Source organism: Falco punctatus, assembly GCF_963210335.1.
Source record: "Falco punctatus genome assembly, chromosome: 13".
In the NCBI taxonomy this organism is placed as follows: Eukaryota; Metazoa; Chordata; class Aves; order Falconiformes; family Falconidae; genus Falco; species Falco punctatus.
In genome coordinates this window covers 8433688-8461658 of record NC_137593.1, presented here as the reverse complement: position 1 = coordinate 8461658, position 27971 = coordinate 8433688, and the positions used below count along the sequence as shown (strand labels likewise).

At 43.8% G+C, this 27971-nt stretch overlaps 2 long non-coding RNA genes across 2 annotated transcripts in view; one reads left to right on the top strand and one right to left on the bottom strand.

Annotated features, from left to right (window-relative positions):
- LOC308072745 overlaps nt 1–27971 on the top strand; it is a 181783-nt gene that overhangs the window by 65801 nt on the left and 88011 nt on the right. The window contains exon 2 of the long non-coding RNA XR_013931776.1: nt 4427–4529. This is a non-coding gene — a long non-coding RNA (uncharacterized lncRNA). The remainder of the gene's footprint in view (nt 1–4426; nt 4530–27971) is intronic.
- On the bottom strand, nt 52–26445 carry LOC308072746. Its single transcript, XR_013931777.1, has 2 exons — nt 6093–26445; nt 52–356 (listed from the first exon to the last, which is right to left on the bottom strand). It is a non-coding gene; the product is annotated as an uncharacterized lncRNA (long non-coding RNA).

Below are 27971 nucleotides of genomic sequence, written 5' to 3'. Positions count from 1 at the left end.
TAAGGTAGTGTCAAATTTAATATTATGTCCCTGGACCTATAACAAAGGCAATGCCACTCATGATATTGTTTATTATTAATATCTAGGAAATTTCATTAGTAATATGAACTTGGCTCAGTGCTGATGGATGCCAGTGGAAACCCTTCCACTGAGTCCAGCAGGCTTTGTATCAAAACATATTTGGATCTGAAGATGTACATCAGCTAAATACAATCTAGGATAGAAGAAGGTCAATTCCTTTGGAAGGGAAAGGTGAAGAGAGTACATCCTTCCTTTTACGCCTTTGTGTGCGTAATTTTTTAAAAGGCCATCATAAGTAATCCTCTTTACTGCAGATTTGACCACTTCTTTTCTCCCTGGAAAGCATAAAAAAAAAGAGCATTAGAGAAGAATATTAAGGACTATTTGTTTCAAGTAAGATACCAGGAATAAAAAGAGTTTGGGCTTGATAATACTCTGAGTTATTTTCCAGTAGGTGAGTGCTGTAACTGCAAAATCAAAAGAATTCAAGTAAATGCACCAGAGGGAACTCCCATTGCAAGGGAAAGTTGAACCAGCCACTTTCCTTGGCATCTCCAGTAACTACCTGTGTCACTGAAATTTCTACTGAGTGACCTTCTTGTTCAGCTATGCTTCACCCAGATTTGCATTTGCAGTGCTTTGCCTGTCTTCTTTTTTAGAAGTGCTAGTGCTTGTGATTTTTTTATGTTTGGGTTTGGTTTTTTTTTTAAATTGTTCTGACTGGTTTGTTGGCTTCATTGTAAATTGAGAAGTGCTTCCTTGTACACCAACTGCAATTTAGAATTTATTTCCATTTGTTTAATAGAAATAGTGGTGCAAACATGGAGTTGCAAGATGAGTATGGAAAAAGTCGAGCAAGTGTCACTGCTGTCAGAGATGCCATTGGATTCAGACTGGGTGCTGGTGGCATTTGTGTTGCTACCATGGTAGTTGTCATGTTAGAGAATTTATTCTTTATGTCTGACTTGCATCTGATTTGTATCTGCCTTGTTGCAACTCCATGCCTTTTTGTCCCGCAGTTGTGGTTACATTATCCTGTCCCCAAGTTTTTCTTTAGACTAAACCCATTTATTCCACTTTCCACTCCTCCTCCCTCAGAAGACACCTTTCACCCTTTGTTTACATGCAGGCTCACAGGCATACCCACCCTGGATGCTACCTGCTGATGCCATTATTATTATTATTGCTCTCAGCAACACCTTAACTGTTCTGAATGGGATAATCGATATTCTCTGCTCGTCTGGGAATGGTAATGGGCTGACTGTGCCACTCTGTAGCGTCAGATGAATAGTTAAACATCAGTATGTTTTCATCTGGTGCAGTCCAAGGCTGCCAGCAGCTCCCAGCTCCTCGCTCACATATACGTGAATTTTTTACAAGGCTGTGCTGTACAATGACCATTCAAGGCAGAGATTCCTTTGTTTCTTCTGTATATCCTTAGACTAATACTATCCGTATTTGTTATGTATTAATCATTTTTATAGTCATCTCTGTGTGATTCCTTCTATAAATAACAATCTCAAATCTCTCTCCTATCTTGTTTACCAGAGCTAATTCTTTAAGTTGGGTGTCTCCACCAGAGATGTAGCCTAAATGAACACAGATAAAAATCATAACATAGGCTTGGTTGTAGTGAAGCAGGGTTTTCTTGTTTCTGCTGCAAATCAAGCCTTTCAAATAATCTTTTAATCCAGTCTCTATAAATACTGCACAGTGGTGGCAAAAGACAGGTGCTAGTTTCAGACTTAAAGCTGTCATGTTAGTGACTGGTATTAAATATATAATTCCTTCTGTGTCTACATCAGCTGTAAATGAAAGTCTCGTGAAGGAGAATTTTCCAGGGAGGTTAGAGAGCTGTGAACCAGTGACTGCAGAGTGTGCCTTGGAGATACAAAGTTAGGAGGAAAAGCTGAAAACATGATATGTCTTTTTCAGTTTGACCTCAGCCTCTAATAGTGTTTGGCAAGTCAGCCTGGCAGATAAATTGGTTCATATTAGAAAATGGGGTTGATTTATTATGAAATTGATTGCAGCCCTGTCCTGTGCTGAAGGCATTAGCAGTAACAGCATTGGGTGCCTCAGCTCTTAACTAATGGGCTTCCCCCAGGCTCTCCACTGCTGCCAGGCTTTTACCCACAGCCAGCAGCATCCAACCCGCACACCTCCGCTGGCCCCTTCTCACGGATGCAAAACCTTCCCCAGGCAGGGCCGTGTCAGGGAATGCAGGCTGGGCTTTCCAGATGGGCTGGGGTCTTGGGAGCCTGCAACTGTCTCCTGCCTCATCACCTTCAGGCAGGGCAGGCTGAGATGCCCAGGAGGCAGCTGGCATTTCCCAGAACATACAGACTTGCAGGAGCAGGGCCAATGTGAACTCTGCAATCAGCACATTGAATTAGCAAAATATTGTACGTGCTTTTCTTAGGACACTTTTCTAAAAATGCAAAGGGATACTGGAAATACAGAAAAGTATCCACAAAATATCTTTCTTTTCTTTAGTAATATTGAAAAGTCTTTTAACCACAAAGAAAAGCCATCACCAAATGTAACGAGGGACTTTCACTACTTTTTGCAGACAAAGCCACATTCACCCACAATTGCCACAATCTGCAGTGTAGTTGCCTCAGATCCCTTGAGATGGTGGGGAATAGCCTTTCTGTCTGCATCTGATTAAAGCACAAATGAACAAACCAAACATAGTGGCCACTTAGACCCTGTAAACTATTTAGGGTCTATCTAATTTGGGAAACTCTAATCTACTATTTACAATATGGGTACAGATGTAATAAATACAAAAAAGAGTATACCCGGTGTCAAAGCCAGTCTTTTATGTTCACACCTTTCTCTTTAGAGACTCATCCTGGGCCCTATGCTAAAGAGCAAAAGATTTTCCAGGTTAATTTGCTGTAGTGATAGTTAAGCCTCTTTCAACAGTTGTGCTTAGAAATCACTGAATAGCAGATACTGAAACATTTAGTGGCTGGTTTAAGCAATATTTTTCAGTATTTTTGAAGGAAAAGTGTTTTCAGTGATTGAAATGCGCCTTTAGACATTTTCCAAATGAAAAATTTCAATATGAAAGAACTCGGTGGCTTGAAAGGAAAGCTCATTGCAAGAGAGCCTGTAATTGGAGAAAACTGAAAATAAACTCTTCAAAATAACTGAAAACAAATTGATTTGGGGGGTGAAGAAAGGTTGAATTTTTATAAATACTTTCCAACAACTACCTGCCAGTCAATCACATACTGGCTCTTTTTGCATAATTTACTTTTCAGGTAGCAATGACACTTGCTACACTACTGCAATGATGGCCTGTGCTCCTGACAGTGGCACAAGATTTTCTGACTATGCTTTTGCCATCAATTTCAGTAGCATTTTGATGTATGAAAAAGAAATACAGTATAACTGCCCTGCAGTAAGAAACAGTTGCACAACATAAACTTTTCCAGAGGACAGTTGTTTCTTTAAGAAGCACTCAGTATCTCTTCAAACCAGCTTTGGAGATAATGTCTTTCTCTTTCCTGTCCTAGCAAAAGGTATGTCAAATCTGGCAACAGCTGCCAAGGAGCCCAGAGACAATAGCATGTGTCTTACTGAAGCAAAATGTCCATGTGGCCAAGAGCCACAGTCATCTACTACACCACTCCAGATCCTCTCAAGCCAGTACCATACCTGCCCTCCTAGGGTTTGGGTTTAGGGCTCACTGAGGCCGCCAAGCCCTGGGTGTATTCACCAAGACATGTTCCACTCCACAATGGATGTGCTGAAGCTGAAGGCCCTATAGCATCCATACCTTGCTCATTTAACAAGCAGTCCTGGAAAGGAACCTGCAGCTTTCCCATCACACCACCTCCAGCGGCACCAAGCAGTTAATATACAGATATGAGCAAGACAGCTGGGACCCTCATATATTTTCCAGATTATTTTTTTTAGGGTAGCACATTGGCCTGAGAAACAGTTTTGAATATTGTGAATAATTGCCTAACATGTCCCTTTTCAGTCTTGTGCTCTTATCATTAACACCTCTGATTAGCAAAAACTCGGAGTCTGAGATGTTCCTTTGATTTAAAAGGCTATAAATTTTGGATGCAATGTCAGAGAGTAAATTTTACAATGCAGCTTAGCTGTGGACTAATTAAAAGACTACCCCAGTACTCTTCCCACCCAATACATCTCAGATTTGTGACAGCCTTCAAGAAAAGTAATGATTTATGCCACGTACACCATATGCAATCTATTGATCTCTCTGGGTGTACATATGCTCTGTGTGTGTGTGTGTATGTGGGCTACAGCCCATGTTCATGATGGCTTCTTCACAACTGTGTGCACAGATGAAACTTTCTCATACCAGAGAATTTATAGCAGTGCAGTTAATGATTGTAGTCATTTTGCTTCTTTGCCACTGCAGGGGTACTACTGCTGTTTAACTCCAGACATCCTAGAAGTCAGAGCTGGACATTATACTCCAGAGGAAGGGGGTTCGCCTACTCACATTGCTTCAGTGCACAGAGGTGAGATTTATCAATGATTCAGCTGTTGCTTAGGTCTTGATTAAGGTACTCTGACCCATGCTTTGTGGACTTTGTTGATTCTGTATAATTTAAAGTGAAAATGGGGAAAATGTTCACGTTTCACTTGGCACCGTGCATTGAGTGGTTCCATTTCCTTTTGGCTTGGGAGTCAATGTTTTGTGGTCAGAAACAGTGTCCTCCTCCATGCTCCGCCTGACACAAAAAATCAGGATGACTCTAAGTTGACTTGCGCTTCTTGGGGTTGTGTGAAATGGCTTTATGCTTGCCAGTAGCTCTTCCTAAGGCCATGTCTGCAAAGGACAAGCTCCTTTCCACCATTAGAAAGGCAAATATGAAAAGAGCAAAATGGCAACATATGTTTGAGGAACAAGATTTGGATTGACCGAAAGAAAGTGGGAAATTATATCAACCAGCTTTAGTTCATGAAACCCAAAGGTGAAACCTCTGAAGTCTCATGGATTATTTTTTAGGTTTTTCTGAATCCTTCTCATTCTGGCTGTTGACATCAGTGGATTTGGCACTAGATCAACAGGGAAACAGAGGGACAGTTTCCCTCCTGTACATGCAGAATTAGAGATACATACCAAGACAGACAAGCTAGATTCAGATGAGAGGGGATTTCTGGTTGAGAGTGTTCATGTAAAAAGTATTATGCAGTATTAGGCTTGCGTGAGCTCTCAGTGTAATAAAGGAGAATTGTATAAGACTTGGCAGGAACACTAGGACTTTGCTTTGATGAAAAAACCTGGAAACATACACTTAGCTTTCCTACTAGTTGTAATTATCTGGCTGTATTGATTGTGGTGTTAAGGTTATCCGATGGGTAGGGTGTGAGCAAGGATCAGGTTCAGTCCGTGAATTAAAGCTGCAGAGTGTCAGCTCTAATTTACACACATACAGTTTGAAGATTGTCCTCCTGCAACTGCAGAGCTCCCTGGGATTGACACAGATAGGCAGCATATGGAGCCTGTGCAGCAGGAACAGAGGCACCCGGCACTTGGCATTGCCACTCTGTATTATGCAAATATCTGAGTTACAAAAGAAGGAAACAAGGGCAGAATAAACTGGGGGGTCTGGTCTCTTCTGCAGGCCCGTGTAAAACCCTTGGAGGCATTAATGAAATCTGCAGACTTGTGGAAAGGAGGACAGGCTTCTCCACTCTGATTTTAGTCCTAGAAACGCACAATACCTTGAAGGCGAGAGGTGGTGGTTACTGTGGTTTGCACACGAGGCTTTGCACAGCAGGGGCATCTATGCAGCCTGCACAGTAAAATATGCTGCTCCTTGTTCTCCAATACCACAACCACAGCCAAAGTACAAGAACCAGCAGTTTCAATGAACAGGGCTCTCATTAGCATACCATTATTCTCTCTGGAGACAAGCCTGTCCCTTCTGCTGCTGAGCTGTCACAGAGGAAGGAGACTGGCAGAGAAGCAGGAGATGATACCCCTCATGGTTGTGTTATGTACCCCATGTGTACACTGCTGTATTGTGTGGACAAAATACAGAGAGGACCCAACCCACCCCCTTCAGACAGCTCACCGCTCGCTCGCAGGCACTCTGGCAGAGCTGGCTGCTCCTCAGCTGAAGGCTTTTCTGTAGGCTTTCCAGTGAGAGCCTGGTGGTGCAATATTTCTGGGAAGCCCCAGCCTTGAGCAGGCAGGGTTGCTGCAGCTTGGTCCTCACCAGCCCCAGTGCTTGCTCTCCTCTTTCAACCTTGGGTCCACTGACCTCCAGCCGATTGCCACTCTCCTCTTCTGTCCCCTGGCTGGCTGAAAAGAAGGGGAGGAAGAAGGGGAAGAGTCCCTAAGGCACACAATGTCTTGCTAAAACTATGCTGTTTGCCAGCTGCTATATCATCCCGTCCAGGAGGTGGCTGTATATCAATGGAGAACGATGTTCCAGCAGGGTACACATCTCATACCTTCCTGCTCTGCAGGGAAGGGTGGAAGTCAGTTAGCTGTGACCTGCTGAAAGGTCCTCAGAAACGGTGTTCACCTGACTAGAAGCAGCAACAGAGCAGACCTGAATCCCACCCCACTCCACTGCTGTTATTTCACTTTCACCATGACTGCTGTGCAATTGCCTGTCCATTCACAAGTATTTGTTGTGAGCTTATTTGGGTATCTCTTGGCATTTGAGAGGTGTCAATCCGCTAAAACTTAAGTGGCAATAGCTAATCACAGTTAGTTTTATTCTCTGCAGAACATAACATGAAAGCATATGGCTCAATAGCAGAACTTACTTTCTCTGGGATAACAGCATGGTCAGTTCTGAAAAAAAAAAAAAAATCAGCAGAGGACAGACTCTCTGGTCCTTGCTGTAAGCTCCAGGGATCCTGTACTCAAAGATGCATCAAAAGAAGAATGCCACCCCCCTCACATCACTATTCATTCCAAAACATGGCAACACCAGGTTTTCTTCTCACCTCTGATATCTTGAGAACACACTGCTTTCAAAGGAGAATTATTTTTGTTGGGTCCTTCAAATTCAGTGCCACTCATTTTGGATTTTAAATCTCTCTGTAAAGGTTTAGAGATGGAAATTTCAATCCCTAGACCCTAGAGGATGTGCAGAGTCGGTGTTATATTGTATTCATCCAGAAAGCAGCCACACTCACCTGTCCATCAAAATCAGAGGACTCCGTTGCTTGTGTGTATATTCAGTACACTAAGCAAGAGCTGTAAACAGTATTTGCAAGATTTCCAACATCCTTCCACAGCGAATTCTTTACAGCACAATTTTTTTATATCATAACTTACATTTCATACCTGTTTTCCCAAATCTTCAAAGTCAGAGGACCAAATCCTTCCTTTAGCAATACTACTATGGAAGCTACTAACTCATAGGAATAACCAGAGTGCAGGGTTTGGCTTAACTTCTTGCCTTGATGCCAATACAACATTTTGTAGATCTTTTTTAGGTGTTTCCTATTGTCATGGCAACTAATCAAAAACCTTTCCGTGAATAGCCTTGTCAACTGCAATACAAGCTCCTGGCTGACTACAGCCTGCAGTTCTGCTCCAATGTGATTTCACAAGCTCCTCTTGCTTGACCTTTCATCTCCTATCTTTCCCCAGATCCCTTATTGCTCAAGCTAGAAATATATCTTTTGTTTTGCAAGAAAGCTTTAAAAATCTTTATAAGTGATAACTAACAGCCAGATCTTGCAGCTGACTTCAAGGAGAGAGTTGCCTTAGGAGAGATTACAGGCTATAATAAGTGCCTCTCCTGCACAACTGAGCACAGAGCACAATAAATCCCTACGAGCATGGGCTCTAGCAGTGCCTTGAACTCTGCACCTCCCTAAACCTGCCCTATAATACAGAGGAATAAACCGAGCTGTAGGGAGGGGTGGGCTTGGTATAGGGGATCTCACTTGTGAACATCAAATCCCATGGCCAGATTCCCCTGCAGTGCCGTGGCAGCTAAGAGAGGTATAGCACGTGTCACCGAAGTCTAATACCACCTTGCTCGCTCAGCTCCGGGCAGCAGGGTGGAGAATCCATAGTGGTCAAGGCTGCTAGATTTGGGGTTTGTGTCAGACTTTTTCTAAGGTGTTTGAGCAGACACATGGGAAATTGCAGCACTATGGAAATCAATAAGAGTTTTGCCCTTGGCCTTCTACAGGGCCAGGATTTCACCTGCTGTCTCTAAGGTATCATGCTTACCAGGAGCTAAAATAACTCAGAAGAAATAATACGCATTTTGCATATACATCTCATCTGAAGTTAGTTTCATTATCCCTAGACAGGGAAAATAAGGCAGGGAGAGGTGAAATTTCATGCTCTAAGGTCAGCCCATCACTAACCCTGGGAACAGAAGAGAGGTCTCTGAAGTTTCCCCTCCCACGTGGGAGCTACTGCTACAATTCATTATTTTAAGCACTTGTAAAAAAAAAAAAAAAAAAAAAAAAAAAGTAGGAAGGAAGGAGGAATAGAAATTACAGGGATAAAAATCTGTCTTTATATATACATATATATTATATACATGCTATATATATATAGTTTTGTCTTGTCTTGTATCTTCAACCCTGCTTTAAATAAAAACTCACAGACTTGTCGGTTTCCATCAGGCAAAATTATTATTCGGCTTTAGAAAGAACATCTTGCCAAGTGTTGCAGTTCAAAAATAAGGAAAACAGCTCTGCCAAAATGCAGCAAATGTGATTACACAAAGCCAAGAAGACCATAATTAGATCATTACCATGGAAACAACCTAATTACATGTGTAATGCAGCAAGGTCTGAGCTGCGTATCCGAATGTGTTTTGCTATTGTCTAGCAGGGCCATAGCACTGCCGTTTGCCTTGTGTTATTAAGCCACCTTGATCATTTTGGATCGGGTGTTCTTGGAATAAGTCCCCCTCCCCACTATGGAAAGAATTAAACTGTGCATGAAATGACTTGAGCAAGACTGCCTGAGGCTCGGCACTGTATGCAGGCAAATGGGATCCTGCCTGCACGACCAGCAGGGCTAGGCAGCCATGACTTCACAGAAGCTGTCTTGTGACAAGATGTGGAGCTCCCCAGGTAACAGCCTGCAGCCCCTTAGCCATGTCCAGGAGTTGACATTTGATCATAAGTGCAGCCCTGGCCAAGAAAGCTGAGCTTGCCAAAGACTTGCTAAAGTTTGCTGCCTTCCTCTGCCTTGTGTTAATTTCTCCGTTGCAGCAGTAATTCATGACCAGGATGGTGTTCAGTGGAGAATGCGTGTAATGGCCAGGCAAAAGTGCCCGGGGTTCCCTGTACACTGATCTGCATGTTGCTTTCTTGTGTAGCTGGACTAGGTGGTGGAAATGGGGTTTAAGCAGAACTGGGTTATGATACTGTCTCACTGGCGGAAACCAAATCACTCCTGAAGGACAGTGTCACGGTTCTTATTTTCAGTCTGAGAAAATGAGGCAAGGTGAAAGGATGTGTTTCATCAGCTTGGATGACCAAGGCAGAATTGTGAATAAATTAGATAAAATCCAAAATAATTTCAGAGAGTTAAAGGCAGCATCATACATACATGGCTGCGTGCCTTGCAGCATAAAATTAGATACGCAGGAAGAGACAGCGGCGTCATTGATGAACCTCTGCTATTATCTCCATAGGGCTACAGACCACTGCTGTTGAATCATGTGGTTGTAGTAAATATGACCCACAGGGTATATACACAAAATGATGGTAAACACTGTCACCCTCTTTGCTGCGCATTGGACTTCTGTGCCCATTGTGCGGTCAGACTGGATATACCTCACTCAGCAGGAAGCGAAGAGGATGGCTCATTAGCTAAGGGGTACAGTAATAAGGCAAAAGGCAACGGGACTGTCTGGCAAACCTACTGCTTCTGCTAATTAATGAGGAGAGATGGTTGCTGGGCCAACTGCAGATGTTGCTGCAAATTATGCCAGTGCTATACCTGCCAGCAAGCTCTCTCTGCAGCTTAACATCTCCAGGTGTTCTTGCCACAACAATAGCCCCTGCTGTTCATTTTGCCTCCTTCCAGGGAAAATAAAATGCTTCCTTTTGGTGGGGAGAAATGTTGATACTGAAGAGTTTTTCAAGCCCAGACTCCACTCCCTTAATTTCTTCTTGTCTTGTATTGGTCCCATTTTCCTTCTCTGATTTGTCCTTAAACTTTCTTCATTTTCTATTCAAATTGCTTTCTGAACCACAGAATAAGGCTGGAGAGAAGCACCTCGGGCGATGCTGATTTTCTTGCTTGGTTTCCCAGCCATGAACACTAAAAGGGTATCTTGAGGAAGCTGCTGAAACTTCTTCCCATCGTGGCGCTCTCCCTCTCCCCCAATGGGGCCATTGGTCCTGCCAACACTGGCAGTGCTGCAGACCTGGCCAATGCAGGACCGCTTACTCCTCTCTGGCTCTGAACAGGCTGTTTTTCTCTGATGCATCTATTGTACAAACTCATGTAAGTTCACTGGGTAAAACCTGATGTTCAACTTTTGTGCACAGTCAGCAGAATGAAAGAAAAAGAAGAAAAAGCCCAACCCCCACCACGTTCTCCAGTTTTGCTCTGTATGCAAAACCTGTCTGTACAGTTCTGCTGAGCGCTGATGCCCTACTTTTATCCCTCACATAGCTCAACTAAAAATACACGAAGATTTCAAGCAAGGTCCCTGCTGTGAACTGTCTGAGCAAGCAGGCGTTGCTGCAGCCCCAACACCAGCGCAGCGCAGCCTGGCCATGGCTGCACTGTGCTGTGCTCCTGGCGCAATTTATACCAGCCCTTGGCACTAAATAGGATGAGAAAAAGCCAGCAATCTTGAGAAAATCAATACACCTTCTTCCCATCAGCTCAGACAAAATGTCCTGACATGGTGTTGCAAGAACAAAATTGAAGAAAGATATGAGATAACTTAAGAACTACTCTCTATTATTACTACTATTAGTGTTATTTATAACACAGTAGTACTGAGGCAGCCCTGCTGGTATAGAGGGTGGCTTTAAGCAGTAACATCTGGGGCTCTGAAATGGTTACGGAAATAAAACCATGCCTGAAACTCTTAATGCTAGATGATATACACACTTGTTTCATGTGCTTAAACAGAAAAGAGACTGCCATGCTATTTTTGTCTAATCTGTGTGGTCCTGAGAAAGCATGATAAATAAAGGTTATTGGGACCGGATTTTAAAAGCAGGGGAATCCAATAGAGATTATTCGTGTTGAAGATAGAGTCTATAAATTCTCTGCCCTGGAAAAAGTGGCTGAATTTTACCAGCTGGCTTCTGAAGTTATCCTAAACAAAGTTTTTCACATTAGCATATTTTTTTTTTTAGAGGGCTTCAGCTTGAAGTTCGTTTAGCTGTCTTCTGCTTAATTTTCTGTTGCATAAGAAGGAAAATGGAAAGTATTTGATGATTTTTTTGCAAATAAGAATGTACATATATGGGTCTAATTTATTTGAGGAATGGCCATTACTGCTATGACAAGTCAACTGTTTTCATATGCAGGGCATTAACCTCTCAGGTTCTTTGCACGGGGCTGTCCTCTGGTCAGGACCATCATTTGCAATATCTGGGAGGCAACCCCAGGTGTTCCAGCTGTGGGAATGTTAATCTGATAATCCTGTGAAACAGGGAAATGTGGCACTTAGTTCCTGCTGGAGGGCACAAATCTCAGATGTGTGTGTGCTGCTGGCCCCCAACGCTGCCTGCAATGCATGTGGAGCCTCTGCACGCAGTGGGCTGGGGGCCAGAATGGGCTCCCCTGCTTACAGAGGTACCCAGGCCCAAGAGGGTGTGTCTACTCCTTGCCTGGTACTACACCTCCTCCATCCCCCTTCTCCTTCCCCCACCAGATTGTTCTCAAGGGAAAGACAGACTTTTTTCCTGAAGTCTTCCAGCAATTTCTTGTTTAAGAAGGGGAATCAGGCTCTGAGGAAAAGCCTGATGGATGGTGCACTTCCCAGGGCACCCCCACACTGTTACAGAAAACACCTATGATGCAATTCCCTGGCACACTAAATTATGAGTAAAACACTTGTAAAAGCCATAAAGGTACACGCATTTAATTTAGGCTTCAGGAAGCTATTGCATTTTTTCCCTATTAAATATTAATTCCCTTTAAAAGAGTACTTTTGAGCTGTTTTGAGAACACAACTGGTACTCTAATATCATCTAATTAATTAAGAATTTCATACGCATATGTATTAACAGTCTGCTATTATTGCTTAGGACATTTCACTGGTATTTAAATATATTGAACCAAACATGATTTGCATTTAAATGGCAATGATTCGTACAGCTTCCTGGAAAGGCACGTCTGGTAGATGAAGTATGACTTTGCTTCCCTGACCTCGATGTCCCGACAGTACGCCAAGGCAGCTCAGCTAGGATTTCACTCCATGAATTGAGAAATGGCAAGGAAACAGCAGAGTTTCTCCCCAAACACAGTACAGACAGGGTCCTTTGTGAATCCACTAGTGACAAATGCAATCTTATCAATCACTGACATCCCCATTAACAATGTCATGTCTTTTATCTGCTGAGCTGTCCTTTCTCACCTGTCTCATTGATTCTTTTGATGTACTTTTTTATTGGAGATGCTAACAGGGCCCCTGTAATATCCAGAGTCACAAATGCAGAGGCAAAGCTGGTGGGAGGTGAAGACATGGGTCACCTCTTTGTCCCCTGACTCCAGCTCCCACCTCCCTGAGGTGGGTACCTTAGGCGGGCTCTGGTGCATCCCCATCTTCTTATGGCCCCAAGGATGGGGAGAAACAGGGTGCAGAAAGGAGAAGGTAGGGTGTGGGGGGTTAACCACAAGAGATGCATCAGCGGGATATGCTCTCCTTTAAGAATTACCTCAGTTGTTTCCATTTCCAGGATGACTTCCCAGCACTTATGCATTACTCTTCTACTTGTCTAATATGGTTCACATCGATTTTTCCCCTTACTCTCTGCTGACTGTACAGTCTGAAACACCAAAGACCTTAAAGTCAAGGTCAAGTTTTTATTCCCTGAGTAAACAAGCTGGGGAGAAGGGGAGAGAGGGAGCAAGCACTTATACCAAAAGGTACACTCAGAAAGCTATGGAACAAATATATTCCTTCTAAAAAACTCTCCAAGGAAGAAGGCGTGCAAAAGATTAATCCTTTCAGTCCGCAAACTCTGCATTAAATAAAATCCTTACTCCTGAGGAATAAATGTTAAGAGGAGGCCACTGTACACGTGACCAAAACAAAGCCATTCTGTAACGTTTAAAGTCAAACATGAAGTTAAACACTGTGTAGTCAAGGTACAAGGAAGCATTAAAAATTGTTTTCATTTTGCTAGCCAAGCAGCTTACATTTTGCCCACGCACTGAATACTTTTATTTCTCATCATCATATCTAAGCATTGATCCCATTACATTGAATTCCCAGTGTTATTTTTGACCAATTAATGACTCCATATATTATGTTTGCCCGGTTGTAAGTAGAAGCGAAGTTATGCAGGAAATGACTGGCTGCTTATCTGTGATTCATGGACTCTCTTGAGCCTGCAAATTTGGCTGGAAACTTGGTAAGAAATTACTTTGGCTAAAGATTTTGGATGTCTCTCGCTCATTTTGAGCTGAAATACAATGAGTTCAAGTGTTTTGGGGCTTCTGCTTTGGATTTCTTCCAGGCAGAGAAATGGGTCAGTATGAAAACTATTATACATCAAGGTGGAGATACAGAAGCTGCTGCACTGGATCAGACCTGAGACCCATCCAGACCCAACGCTGGCACCAAAAGCAGTCACTTTGCATCCCTCAGGCAAGGGCAGCCCCTCCACAGGTGCATGTAGACACAACCCTTGTGAGCCTCAGGCCAGTCTCTCAAAGGCAAAGATTATTTCAAAGCGCAAAGTCTGATCCTTTATGCTCTTTCTGATATTTTTCATTAAAATTAGTTAATATGTACATGGTAATAATTGCAACCTGATGTTCTAGCTCTTTTCAAGCAGTTTGGAAACAAAGGGCCCCAGCTGGAGCTAGTAGCATGGTTTGGGGACAAAACAAATTATCTTATGCAATTGGTTCACTGATTTTCAATGCTAATATAATTAAATGAGACAAAGTCTACAGGGAGAGGTAATACCTTTTATTAGAACAAAATGATAGTTTAGGGAAAAAAAGCTGATATGTTTTCAGGCATGCACACCCTTTTTCAGGCTTGTATGCCAAAAAGCTTGTCAGCGTATCAGCTGGTCCAACAAATTATATTACTTCTCTGTAGAAACACTGCTTCAGTCATATCCTTAGATGATAACAGCTACAATAACACCACTAATATAACTAAAAGCAGTTGGGGATGATTGAATGACATTTCGTAGCGGAGCTGGACATGAAGTTTCCCAAGAATAGTAGGGTGGAGCTATGGTGCAGGCACAAAAATATTTGTACTTTTTCCCTTACCTTTACTCTGTGATTCTGATTTTACTTACATCAATATAAATGGAAGCCACGGGGTTGACACTGGCACAACCCCCTTTAGATTTTGCATATATTTTTAAAACATTCTCACCACCTCGTAAAATGTATTTCTAATGCAGAGGATAAAAGTAGGTCATCCATTTTCTCCAACATCCTGCTATCTCAGTAACACTAACTGAAAGGAACAGTGTGTGCACATTTTATCTGGCATCACCGTCACTGTATTCCATCAAATTATGACCCTTTAGTCCCGTCATTGGAGTGATTCCCAGAAAAAGGCAATAATATAAATAAGGCAATAATGTAAATGATGCAAAAAAAGAAAACCTTCTAAGGTGGAAAATGTATTGACAATAAGCCAGCTTAGCTTTCGCTGATGTTGTTTATTTTCATATTAAGTTTTTAAAGCAAATTTTCCCAAGACACCTCACAACTGACTTCACATGCAGATACAAATGGGAACGATTTGTACATTGCAGTAAATCTTAAAAGTAGCAAACCTGGATTTATAAGACGGGAGTCAAGACAGGCAAGTTAAGTAGAGAATGATTAAACAAAATAATTTTGGTAATTTAGATACTAGAATTTGTTCTCTGGGTGACAGCAAAGGTTGCCATCAAAGAGCAAAAATATCAAGGAGGTTTTACATGTAGCATTAGGCGGGGTGTGGAAAATCTATGTTCCAGTGAGAGAAGTAGGAGACAACAAGAGGCGCATGGAAGGGTCTGGAGATTCAGGAAAGCTGGGAAAAGAAACAAGGAGAGAGCTGAGGGCACATGTGAAACAGTACTCATCTGATGGCCAAGATCTGAGTGATGCTGTGCTGCATCCAGCGCCAGTATGGGCTGGCACCAGGCTCAGCTCCCAGCTGTCCCTAAGGGCCATCGGGGTGTCATGACTTAAATATATAGCTGCTGCAGGTGTTCCATGCAGTACTTCAGTTTCCTCTTTTTTCCTTTTTTTAAAATAGTGTTTCCAAGCCTGGACTTTTCAGTCACCAAACAAAATTGCAAGCTCCATCAGTTTGGGAGAGAGTGTGCTGCTGACATGCTCAGAAATGCTGCAAAATGCCCTAAATAAGCACTGCCAATGTTTATTTCTAAACATCAGAGAACCAGGGAAATAGAGTAGTACTTTAACTGTTTTGATTTGAAAACATTTGTGCAGATTCAACACTTGTCTGCAGCACCCTTCTGGGATGAAACCACATAGGTACAGCAAGTGCCAAAAGTGCAGACAGAGAATTTGGAGGGAAAATTCCAAAACTCTGTGTAATTTTGAATAAAAAGCCATTTAAAAGAAGTCTGATAAGGCAGAAAACTTGTATTTCAGATTGCTCACTCCCTCCATAGCCATAACTCTCCTAGGAACCTCATGTGGTTATTGCTTCTTAATAAAAAGCCAGTGGAAGAATTACATTTAAAACTATTCAACAATCATTTTGACTGAACTATGTTTTAGTAATTACCTACTAAATGCCACTGTAGGGCATGAAAGTTATTTTACATGATTGGTTATATACATATAGATCCATATTTAACAATACCTACCTTCATGTTTAGGGGAGATAATGTAGAAACAGGTTACAAGCAGTCCCTACTTTTACTTCTTGTAACATCAAATGCAAAAGCAGATTTGCCCAATGAGACACCTAGCACTGAAATTATTCCTAAAAATCAAAAAAGTTCAGAAATAACGATCACAACTGTTAGTGTCATGATCACTGTGTTATTAATTATTGTTGCTCATTACTACTGTTGATCATAATTATTAATGTAGCCACAATAAACATCAGCACTGGCACATCCAGTGTGTGTTGGCAGGTGTTTTTCCACCTGTTCTTCAAGACCTTACTGTGTTAAAAGCAGCTTTTCCAGGTTTTCCTTTTACATAGCGCTGCAAGGGCAGTTTGCCCATGCCACAGGCTAAGCCCTGCTCCCACTCACCCTGGCTCAGCCCCACCAGGCTCACTCCACGGCAGCACATGCAGAATGGTTTAGTATCTCAACATCATGGATTAGCACCAGGAAAAGTATTGGGAGAGAGTAAGTGACTTGATGTTTCCTGCCTCCTTTTTAAAATCTATGCATCATCCACAAGTGGATGATACTGAGACTGATCTCAAATCAAACTGAAGACCTCCTGCTCTTCATTAGCATCTCTGTATAGGAGTGAATGTTAATGGAAAAGAAATAACAAAGACAGAGGATACCTTTGGAGGAATTGGTCACTACACATATACAAATATAGGATTGAGGGGTCACTCCAACATGGTTTGCAAAGGTCTGAAAATTTTGGGTATTTATCCAGCGCACGCTGTCCTCCAAACCCATCCCAGCTCAGCTATGAGCAGCGGCAACACTGCCATGTACATATCTTCTGCATCTATTTCCCTTTCCCTCACTGGAGCATTCCTCGCTGCTGTGATCACAGAGGAAAACCCAAACTTGCCCTTTTTCCCCGAAACATAATTCAATGGGATATTATTTTATAAAAAAATTACGACTGCTATATTTTTGTTTCACGTGAAGAAGACTGGGATTCTGTAATGCAGACATGGCCTCACGGGAATGAAATCTCTGCCTATATTAGGCCACACAAATTCAATTTTTGTTAACCCTAGACTGGAAGGAAAACTCAGTATATTTAACAGGAGTGACTGGCAGAGCTGGCTGCACTGGAGACCACAGTACAATTGCCCTAGGCTGAGAATAATAGTAGAACTGGGAATTATTTTTGAATTGTGATTTCCTGGAGAAAGATTTTTTTCTTAAAGCAGCTACATGTGCTCTGAGTCACTGCAGCTGGCTACCAAGCCCTGCGCTGCAAATATGTCACTGCTCCATCCCAGCCACCAAGTCTCAATCTGTGCCTGGGGTTGTTACAGGAAACAGAGAGGGGTAGAAGGAAAAGGGAATAAACCAAAATAAAAGCAACTGTCACTAGCAATGCACTGTGAATGAACCAGAAGTCGCTAACCACAGTGCTGGCCAGGGCAGTGAAATGCATTTTGATTTCCTGCTCACGGGTGTAACTGAAGCATCCCTTTTGTCCTGCAGAGTCTAGAAATAGGCGGCTGAAGGCTCTGGTGTCACAAAGGGCATGAGAACAACCTATAGGAAATTGCTGTTTATTAGGAATTCCTCACAATCCTGAATCTTGCAGCCCATTCCCAAAGGGATGCAGGGAAGAAAGGAAAGAGTACTGGATGTGCTTCTGTGGCAATAGGGTCCAGCTACCCCATCATGAAAATGCTGTAATGGCTAGTGTCCAGAGAGAGCTTGGGCAGAAGAGCTTTTAATCAAATCAGATGGGGAGGCCAAGGCCCAGAAAGCAGTGATACTAGGTGTTTCAATAGCTGTTGAATCCTGGCTGGAATCCTGGCTCCACTGGATTCAATGGGAGGTGCTTCTGTTGATGTTCAGACGCCCCCAAGGCAGGGATGTGTGAGCATTGTAAGCGGCTCATGGGCCTTTCTCACACACAGGTGAACTATCCTGTCTGTGGGCATATTAGACGCCCAAAGTCATCTACTGTTAATGAACAGGCTTTACAGTGTGTAAGGATACCCTCAAGGGCTTGGGTGGCTTCAGGCGTATCAGGGAGTTGCAGCATCTGAAAAGCTCCACCACCACGAGATGTCTGTGTGGTCCTTCAGCTCCACAGCACGGGGCACTGGCGCTCACTGTCCATAGCATCCCGAAGACCAGAATGTGCCTGATGGTTTCAGAGGGTGCCTGCTCTGCAGCAAGCGCTGCTGGGGAGGACAGTGCACTTAAACACGGGCAAAGCAGCTGTCTGAGAACACCAGAGCTGGAGCAGAAACTAAGCTGGCCATAAACAGAGCCGGCTGCACAGCAACTCTTTGATTAAAGTTATTTTTGGAATCGAAACTCACGGGTGGGAAGGGAAGCAGAAAGCACATAAATTAGCCATTAAAAAGTGGTGCGGCCACATTGCTGAGCCCTATCAGCCATTTCAGGCGGTGAGTAACAGAGGACACAATAAATCCCTCTTTGTTCTTCTGCTCTCTTGCTGCACATGATCGAGAGATAAGACACTAGAGAGGGTTCGTTTCACTGGCAAAACATGGCGTTATTCATTAACTCGCTTGGCCAAATAAAGCCCTGATAAGGGCAGAGTGCCTGGCAGAGGGCAAGCCCAGGTGCAGTGGGGCCCGAAGGCAGCCATGGCGGGGACACAGGCAGGCATGTCCATGTCCCATGCCAGGGTCACTGAGTCACCCATGGTTGCACGTACCTGGGATGCCACCATGCTTTGGAGCACGGACAAACCTCCATTTTAGCAGACCCCTTTTTGCACAGTGAAAGCAGGGATGTTGATAATGGCAGTGATGCGTGGCTGGATGAAAATGTTGCTTTCTTTTAGCAGCTGGAGATGTGACATGAGTGTTAACAGTGAGAAAGGCAGATGAATATGGATTTCTCAGTTTGGTTTCAAATCCAAAACTAGGGGGGAAATGCATGAAAACAAGCATTTTCCTCAACAGGAAAAGACATGCACTTTTTTCTGATTATATAATGCTGGTTTAAAAAATCCTTTCCTAAAATTTAGGTCAGTTTTTAAACAACAAAGCTTGTTTCAAAACAAAAAGTCAAAATATTTTGTTTTGATGATGTTGAAACAAAACGTCTCTGTATCTCCAAACCATTTCTTTTGACATGTCAAAATGAAACATTTGTACACTTTCTAATTTTTTTCACAAATACTGTTGGTTCCTGCATTTTTCAGCGAACGTATCCATTTGAAAAATGTCACTCAACTCTAAAAATTACCATACATATAGAGCTACCTCTGTTACCACATTATGTCTCATGCAAGCATGCCAAATATGAATTTCTCACAAGGGAGCTGGTTAGACTTCAAAGCTGACCAATAAAACCTGAGAAGGCATAATGCCAATTAAAAGGGTCAAAATGTTAGTAAACTTTCCTTCAACCCGCACCAAGGTCCACTCTGCAGGTCAGCTCTATGAGCCAGGATCAGTTAGGTCATCTCACTGTCTTTGAAGAGCACATATGTGGAGTGTCAAACCATAGTTCATACCTCCACGCATGTATTCAGATTAGTGCTTTAATTCTTATTGAAGCAGACTGTGTAAATCAGGGCTTCCTGGGAAATGCATTGTATGGATCATCTTAGGGACCCTGTTAAACTGCAGGTCTCTGCAGTTATCTAAGGAAGCTCTTCGCTGGCTTCCTGTAGGTAGGTTGTGTGGGATCTAGCCATAAAATCATGCACACGCATGAAAATCTGGCAGTCATCCAGAGCCAGAAGGTATGTGTAAGGAATGACGAGATTGAAAAATCCTTCTATGCTGCCCTGAGGAAAAGAGCAGCCCAGAAAGGCTGGTAGATAGCTGCAGTGCTTGGTGTGGCTTTTCTTGTCTCGCTTCTCTTCAGCAAGTGTCTTCTAGGCTTCTGGGGGTCTGATCCTCTCAGCTCCCTGGTTAAATGTCATTAGACTGGAGATGTTGCGTGATTTTGGTGCTCCTATTCCTGGTAGCTGGCTGGGTAAGAGAAGTCCAGGTCTTGCTGGGGTGATGGGGTTTTATGGAGAGTGGCAGCCAGCGAGGCATCAAACACTCCTCAGCACATCACCACAGCATATTCTGAGGCTGCTGTCGGCACACACCAGAGCTTCATTAGCTCATGCTGATTTAAATATAAATCCCCTCTTTGTCACTAATCACTCCATTTAGGGTTGGAAAGTCCATAGAGCCAGAAATATACCATGTTAGTCAGCAGGTTTGTGAATATTTTGAGATATTGGAGGTCATAAGTCAGTTTGCCGACATTATCTTGATTATCCTATGGAAGTCTTTACTCAAAAATAGACTCAAAAAATGCAAGTTTAGCAAAACTTGGAGCTGAAATCATTGGAAAACATTAAATGTACTCACAAAGCTAAACTCACATGAGGGCAGTTACTGTGTAATAGGCAGATGCTTTTAACTACCCTTTATGTTTTGGTGCTTACTCACATCCAGGAGCAATAATATAGGTTAAAGGTTAGAATAAAAAATGATAACTTTTCCTAAAATCATAATGCAGAATTTTAGTTTTTATATTCAGGTCTACTGGCTGCACATGTGCATTTAGGGTTTTTTTTAAACAAATCACACATGAAAACAATCTGCAGGGTTTGCTGGTGTCCCAGGACAGCTGGCAAGCGTGGTATACGGAGTGATTTTTTGGGGGACCCATTTCTCAAGGGTATTTCCTCATTAATTTCCTGATGAATGGTCAGGGATATAGTGGGTGCCTGGGCTTGGGGGCACAGTTTCCTTGTGTTTGCTGTGCAATGTGACTCCTGGCTGTGAAAGGCACCAAAAGGATCCACCAGCACTCCTTATCTGCCAGCACACACACACACACACACAATTTCTATACCTTCGTCTCTGTTCGCTGTGCTCCATTACAGTGATTTATGTGCTGTCTGTCATCTGGAGCACTGGGGGAACAGAAAAGAAGGAATAGCAATAAACAAATAATAATCAGCAGAGATAACAAAGAAATGAGTCCACAAATGCTACCCCTAAGCAGGCAGCAGTATTAAGCTCCCAAAGAAAGGGGCTGGGGGCGCTCCCTGGTATCCAGAAGGACAAAAGAGGGAAGCTTTGGCAAGGGGATAAATCCCACGGAGGAGCAGTCCAGCACTGGGATCTTTGTAGGGCACAGGCAACACCAGAATGGATTGGCTGTGGTGTACTAGGAAAAAGAAATCTTATGTTGGGAAATAGGAAAAGGAGAGCTCCTTGCAGGGAAGTAAAGAGGGGGAAACCCTGGCTGGTGGGCGGTGGTGGGGAGCAAGGCTGGATTGAGGCTGCGATGCTGAACATGGTAGGAGGATTGTATCCCCTGCCCAACAAGGCCGGTAAAGCAGGTGTTGCATGCACCACAAAACTGATGAGGCCAAAAAATATTCTCCCTTTTAACCCATGTGATTATGCCTTTGATTGCTGTTTTGACACCTCAGGGCTCTTTGTCACGTCAAAGCACAGCAGTGTACTAGAGGCTTTGCCAGGGCTGCAGGGGTGTAACATGCCCAGGTATGTGACTGTCATACATGGAGACAGACGGGCTCAGGAAAGAGTGTGGGGTGGAAGGGACATCAGAGATGCACCACTGTCCTTATCCACACAAAAGGTGACACCTACATAGGTTGTGTCATGGTACCACCAGCAAACAGCACCAGTGTGCCAGCCCCGAGGCCAGGGCATCTACCCAGCAGCAGCAGCCACAGGGTCTGTGTGACTGAACATGGACCTCTTCCTCAGCGCTCAGCAACCCTACGTGATTAAAAAAGAAGCAAGGCCCTTTTAGAGATTAGTGGATGGTAAATTATTCCCTTCATTTGTTATTCGTGATGAATAATGAATTATTCTCATAACATGTACTATGCTGTTCATTTATTATACAGGACAGGGGAACGTTTAGAAGCTAATTATTGCTAGGAAGGCTCTACATTTGCAAAGTACATGACTTTTGTATATTTGTTATATCAGTGCTTTAAGTGGGGGAAGGGCTGTTTGTCTTTTTTAGCATGTTTCTGTCCCTCCAACACCCAGCCTTACTGTTGGCCTGCGGGCAGGATAGATGTCTCTCTCGCCATCAGCAGCCGAGCTACTCTGCCCCTTTGCAGGAGGAGCCCCTGGAGCAAGTCTGAAAAGTGAATTGTCACTTCTTACATGCTGCAGTAAGGAGAAGCAGTGTTTTGCTGGCTGATGGGGCAGAGGTCAGCATCGTGCATCACCATGGCTGCTATACCTCTCCCATCACTCTTTCAAGAGGCTACCACTGCTGCCGACACCTCAGCAACCACAAAATCCTGCGCTTCATTGCCATGTCAGCAATGAGCCAGGGGCTGTGAATAACCACTGCCTGGGAATTACCCAGAGCAGCAAGCAATGGCAGAGCTCAACGGCGTGCATTGCTTCAGAAGCTAGAGACCCAAGTCATGGGGAGCCAGGAGGAGACAGCCTCCTGAACAGGGAGAGTTTGGGGGGAGTTGTTTATTATTCTTTAGGTATTATATTAGGAGAATAAGTGAGTAATATCCTTAATGGTGGTCCAGCTGCTGTAAATCATTGGCTATAGTTGCCAAAACTAACTGCTGTGCTGCTGCTTACCAACAGATTTATCCTGACCATTTATAGTTGATAAATAATTTATCAATTATTTTGAAAAATGCTTTTAAAGAGACTCAAAGCTCCTGCCCAGCTGTATCCCCCGGGTACACGCTGCAGCACCCTGCTCACCCGCCATGCCTGCTGTGTCCATGTCTTGCCCACAGCCAGATGAGATGTTGTCCTGCATTTCCCCGAGTGTCCTGCTGCAGGAAGCCAAGCTGTGAGAATGGTTGCTGTGTGCCTGTAGCTCAGCCCTATTTGTCGCTCCCAGCTTGAAAGGGAGCACCATGAATCCAGCCCAGGCTGCCTCTGCCTGGTGGAGCTCTCACCTTCCTGAGTCCTGTGGTGATAGCCTGTGGGGCCAGCCCACAGCTGGTGAGAGCTGGCAGAGATACCATTGACCTTGATGGAGTAATAAACCTTTACAGCAGGACATGAGCTAGTTCTGTGCTTTCTAATATCCTTCCTATCTACTTCTTGTGTCTAATATCAGTGTCCTCTTGTGGCCTCCAGTGGTACCCTTACACATCTCTGGATAACTGTTACCAGAGCTAAGCCAGTGAGAGGTCTATAAACCCATGGGGAGAGATAGTTCAACGCCATGTTTCTGAATAATTGATCATCACATGCTTCAGTATAAAACTGATCTTCAGTGATACCCTTTTGGCTGTGCCTCATCATCCCTTTTTGTTTTATTTTGATTCCCCAGCAGAAATCTCTCCCCACCAGCTGCCTTAGTAACCTAGTAAGAGCATCGAGAGATGCCAGTAAATGATATTTTATTTTATTTTTCATCCTTGTAGTGGTAAATTATTGTGTCAGCACAGAGATGATGCGGGTGACTAACCTCATAAAATGTAGTAAATGATTAATAAAATCTCAAATAACAATAGCTCCATGGGCAGATCATAACTTGCCTCTATTGAGCAGACCGCACGCCTTTAGAGGACACTGGCTGATTGCTCTGTGGGGAGATTTTTTTAGCTGTGAACCAACAGAGAAATGTCAACCTAGGGACAGCTCATGAGCATTGAAAGGAAGTACATCAGACCTTGATTTTCAGCTGTAGGGAACACCGGCTGCGCTGAGTGATTTCAGCATGAGCAGGGGTGCTACAGGCAAGTGCTGTGCTCGCAGTAGCCCCCGGAGCCGGGGCGCTGACTTACTGAGCACACGGCCACAGAGAGGCACATGCTTCAGCATCTGGGCAGGGGGACACATGTAAGCATGCGGGGATGCTCACATATGTGGGCGGTGGAGGGATGCTTTGCCAAACTGTAGCCGTGATGCTTGGAAAAGGTGCACACAGGGAGATACTTTCTGTCCGTACTCAGTTTTATAGAACCTACAAAACGGTGCTACACAGAGTGTACTTCAGCTGCATCCTCATCGGTTTGGCATTTACTTCCATAGAACAGAGTATTCTTGCAGCACACACAAAAAAATGCCTTTCTTGAAGCAACTGTTCATTCCCTGAAGGCACTGTATGGGACAGAAACCTCAGAGAAAGGGCAAGAAACTGTACTTTTCCATGCAGCTCCAATTATTAATATTCCAGTATTGGCCAAGCGCTTGTAGAGCCATAATGAGAACATCCTCTTATGTGCTGTTTCCAGAATTTATGCACAACAAGCAATACGTAAATATCAATTAATGAAGCAACTATAGAAAAATTAATTAAAACATGAGAGGATAGAAGCATCTATTCAGCCCCCTAAAAAGGGAAGACACGTTCACAAACCCCTCCCTCCTGCTCAGAAGAAAGCTCTCAGTTTGAGAGGATGGAAACTATTAATTTTTTTTTAATTGCACAATACTTTTAAATTAATTTCCATAAGCGCCACAAACAGCAAATGGGGGAGGGAAAATAAAAAATGTCACAATTAAATTGATTCTTGGGAGCTGCCTTTTGCCTGTGTTGGTTATGATCCAAACTCTCTATATCCCATAACTTCCCTGTGGTGGCAGACATGCAGAGAGCAAGCGGCAGCCTGGCTGTAGTCCTCCGTGAAGTCAATAATGTCAGGGTTTTACTAATGGCAACTAAACCTATAAATACACAGCTATAAACACTAACTCATTAATTAACCTAAATTAAAATTTAAAACTGTAAAAGAAGACAACTGAAGGTGAAACCCAGACACGCATGGAGAGGCTGGTTGGTGGGGTTTTTTTGCCCCATGTTTCAGCGACAATCTGGACATAGTTTACCCAGCAGAAAGTGGTAAGCAGAATTGGTCTTGGCTCCAGCACAGCCACGGGAGCCTCTTCATCAAGTGTCCTGAGATGTAGCTCATCCTACTGGAAGGAAATGAGGAACAAAGCAGAGAAATGGGCAAGGAGCAGCTTGTGGGCCAGCCAAGCAGAGAACCATGGACCATGCTTGGCAGCCAGCATGGGCAGGCTGGAAAACCTCCTGCAACCTGCTCTCCCCCCTCGAGATGACATCCGCAACTGTATTTTCCTTTTTATTGTGTGTCACAGTGACCATTGCTTTGAGTCCCTGAAGAGGCATGAGCTGTTCTGGTGCCGAGGACACACCAGAGACTGTCACAGCCAGGCACTGGACTTGAAGACCATCAACTGCAAACTGCAAAACACTCTGACCCTGTTTTTCCTCAGGCTGAGTGCTGGGGATGCCCATTCACTTTCAGTGGGGAAAAAGTGGATCAGTGTGACTGCCTTTTATAGAAAAATCACTGGAAAGTAGGACAACTCCACAATGATTTTCCCAGAAGCACGAGACCTGCATCCATAGAAGGGATGAGCACGCTAACATGAGGATAAATAAAAGCCACACTGTCCTCTGCATGGCTGCATACATTGAAATGAGCAAAATGCCAGATCTTTGGGTCTCAGCGTACTCCAAGCGACCAATTTACTGGAAGATTTCTCCTGCACCTCCTGAGCGCTCCCTCACCTCCCTCATGGTGACTGTTACAGCAGTGTTTGCTGTGCACTGCGGTGCCATACAGAAATGCTACTTGATGGACACACAGCTTATCTGTTATGTTACCAAAACATCAGCGCTAACACTATGCACTTACTTACCACCTTTTATCTGAGGGACTGAAAGAGTTGGACCTTCATTAACGCTAAGAACCATAATGATAATATTTTATTTTGCCAGCACCTAGCGCTGAGGTTCCTGAGTGTTTTTCTTCAGGCAGCACCCTATTGACTTTGCATGCAGCTGGAGGTTTGCCCAGCTCAGCACCGAGCGTCAGTTTGAGCCAGCACTTCAGGAATTTATCAACACTGCTTTCATCCCAGGAGTTCAAGGTGCTTAGCGAATGACTGAACTTCATTTGACCTACAAAATACAATACATTTTACAGCATCTATATCAGAGATTGGTGAATGGATGCAGATTTGCTAAAAATCACTGCACATGTGAGCCTGGGTGTCAGGGAAGAGCTGCTGAAGGCACTGACCTCCAGGCCACGCTTTGTCACCAGCCATCCCTTCCTGCCCTGCCCAGGCAAAGGCCACCACTGCCTTCCTAACACTTTCCCTCCTTGGCCAGGAGCTGCTCTCTGGGGTTATTTTGCCTTCTGCATTTATTTATTTATTTAACATTAAAAATACCATCCATTAACTGCAATATGTAAAAATAATAATATTTTGCACGTGCTTGGGGTTTCCTCCTCAAAGCTCTTTACAAACAGCATGAAATCAGTTCTCACAGTGAGCTGAGCAGGTCAGTGCCTGTATTAATGTATATGTATTCCCTCAAATGGCTGAGGATGAAGTTCAGGATTGATAACAGCACAACTGAGAAGTCAGTCAAGTCCTGGGGAAGGCAGCGGTTGGGTCAGGACCAGAGCTAAGGTCTGCCAGAGTCCCCAGCTTAAACCCCGTTCTTCACCTTCCGCAGAGTCCAGTTACAAGGATGTAACCTGGGATGAGGAGTCCTCCCTAATGCTGCAACTCATCCTGCAGCTTTGTTATGCCCAGACCACATTGTTTTGCCTCTTTTCTTTCTGTCCCTTTCAGTAGTACTTAGAGTTGGGCTAATAGCAGCTGGTTCATCAGTGCCCTCCCTGCTGGCAGGGAGCAGCTGTGCCTGGGGCCAGAGGTGGCTGGCCATGGTGAGCACCGCGGTGGCTCTGCTGCCACCAGGGACATTGACACCTTTGCTGCTTGCAACTCCGCCTGGCATCAGCTCACATGCCAGGATGAAGCAGGGTGTAAAAGCCCGTTTCCTCATTTAACAGAACTTGTTAATTTTTCTCTTTTATAACCTGCAGCATTATCAGCAGCAAATTACTGTTATCGATAACTCGTTAGCAAATAAAATGAAAGACAATGCCTCTGACATCTGTACGAAGCTGTGTCTGAGTGGCTCTGGCTCCTGCTTATTGAGCTTTTAGTATTCATTAAGGCCGGTAAACGGTATGTGCTTAAAATGCTGATCTACGCAGCGTGTGTTGAACTCTCAATCTGCATTAGCTGAGACAGCGGCTTGTACCAGCTCTGCTGCCTAACTAACTTGATTTATCATAGTTTCCTAAGCTCTGTTTATGAGGCTGTTTTGTTTGTAACGACTTAATATTTTTTTCACATGGGAGAATTTATCAACATCTGTGCATCACATTGCGTCAGGCGTCCGGGTGGCCTTGATTGTACTTGTAATGCTGGAGTAGATCTGGGGTGGAGAGTCGCTCTGTCCGGAATCCTGTGACTGCTTTCCAAATGACAGCTAATTTAAAAGGTGGTGCTTCCTCTGGCCATTGGTCTGAATGGAAGGAAAAACACATTATCATTTCCTCTCCTGTCCTTTCTCCGTCCGGTTGAGAAAAAGGAGTGCAGGCAGTTAAAAGGGCAGTCAGGCTGGGGAACTCCCTGCCGTGGGCTACCAGCCAGGCTGAGCAGCAGATTAAAAGATAGGTTGGACATCAGTACTGATAACAAATGATATTTGTGTGTGTCACCAGGCACTGAGCACGTGGGATACTGTTTTGACATTGTGTCCTCTCCAGCCAGCTTGACCCTGACCAGATAGGATGCTCTGTACTGTGCTGGCTCCTCTGATCCGTTAAGGCTGCAGGCCCATCACATTAAGGACACACAGAAGCTGTTCCTTAGCAGGTGTACCTGCAACACTTTCACCTGGTGCCCTCAAAACCTGGCTCGTGGTCTCCTGAAATTATGACCTTGGAGATACTTTGTGCAAGGCACATTGCCACTAGGCAAAGACTGGGCATCTGACAGCAGCTTAATGAAATAATCACGCATCTTCCAGTGGCCTTGGGATTCCCTCTGGCCTCCCTTTTGCAAACCAAGGCAGCTCCCTGAGAGGAATCCCCTTACAGAGAAGACATCTTTATGCATTTGTGGCTTTGGGGTCTTTTTAAAGTCAGG